This window comes from Bubalus kerabau, chromosome 1 (assembly GCF_029407905.1).
Source record: "Bubalus kerabau isolate K-KA32 ecotype Philippines breed swamp buffalo chromosome 1, PCC_UOA_SB_1v2, whole genome shotgun sequence".
Taxonomy (NCBI): domain Eukaryota; kingdom Metazoa; phylum Chordata; class Mammalia; order Artiodactyla; family Bovidae; genus Bubalus; species Bubalus kerabau.
This window is the reverse complement of record NC_073624.1, coordinates 143,493,484-143,494,818: the sequence shown is the minus strand read 5'-3', so window position 1 is coordinate 143,494,818 and position 1,335 is coordinate 143,493,484. Positions and strand designations below refer to the sequence as shown.

The following is a 1,335-nucleotide window of genomic DNA, read 5'->3' as shown; positions in this document are numbered from 1 at the left end:
TGCTCTCCTTCAGGGGATCTTCCTGACCCAGGGATTGAACCTGTGTCTCTTATGTCTCTTGCATTGGCAGGTGGGTTCTTTGCCACTAACACCAGCTGGGAAGCCCATATATAACACACACATGTATACAACGTATAATCTGATACACATACAGACACGTAGTGCACAATGCACACACATATCACAAATTCTAGGCTATAACAGTACCTGACATTGTATAATCTGAGATTACCAATCTGTTCTCTTTGGCTTCTTTTTTTTTTTTTAGTCTCAAATCAAGAGTTTTTATTGTCTCTTTAAAATATCACAACTGAGTCCATAGAACCATCTGCTATCTTGTTTCTGCAGCAGGATCACTGAGATCTTACTCATCATCCTACTGAACTATTCCTTTTTCAGAAACATAGATACCACCCAAAAATTTTCTGATATCCTTGTTTTTAACTGTGATGGCTTGCTGAATCAAAGCAGCTGAATTTGACACAAGTTCAATGTCATTTCCTTCAAGAATCAACTCATCTTTCTGGGCTTGAGATACTGAACAGGCAACCCCTGGACTCATTCGAACACTGCATATGTATTTTTCACCCAGAAAGTTTCAGATTTCCACAAGAGAACCATTCTCCTGAATAACAACATTGATGGGGAAGTGGGCATACACTGACTTCATCTTGTAACGGAAGCCCAGTGTAACACCCTTGATCATGTTCTGTACGTGACTACAGATTGTGCGAACAGTGGCCAGTTCCTTTGTTTCCCCACCATTTGTCAACATGGAGCCTCTTCTTTTTCTTTTCAAGGAGACTGAGTTCTACATTGATGTGATTGAAGTTCCTCCGCAGAGTGCCTCTGGGGCCCTTCACAATAACTGTCCGTCCCTTCAAGGTAATGTCGACATTTTCTGGGATGTCGACAGTGTGATTGGCTTCTAACATTTTTTGCCTTTAATCAGTGATGAAGTTGATTTATATCTGGGCTAACCACTTGGACCAGCCTTCTATCTGATGGCTGCAAAGAAGAGTATTGACTTTACACACCCCCGATTAATTGTTACCAAGGACCCTACATCAAATCACGTTTTTACTAATCAGATCATTGTCTGAAAGCCAATGATTATGAAAGCTGAAAAACTTAAATCAATTCCTAAATCTGTAAATGAAGACCTGGAGAAGTATCCTCAATTTGAGTAAATAAAGAATAAAACTATGACTGATTTTGAATGATTTCTAATTTATAGAACACAATGAAAACAATATTGTAAATACAAATCTCCTTCCTGCGAACCAGATAACAACTTTATGGACAAAGCTGGTGTCCATGTGTGAGATGCAAGAA

General features: G+C 39.2%; 1 pseudogene; it reads right to left on the bottom strand.

The window, feature by feature from the left end:
* Positions 1–310: 310 nt before the first annotated feature.
* On the bottom strand, positions 311–935 carry LOC129655526 (60S ribosomal protein L9-like; annotated as a pseudogene).
* Between the last annotated feature and the right edge of the window lie 400 nt (positions 936–1,335).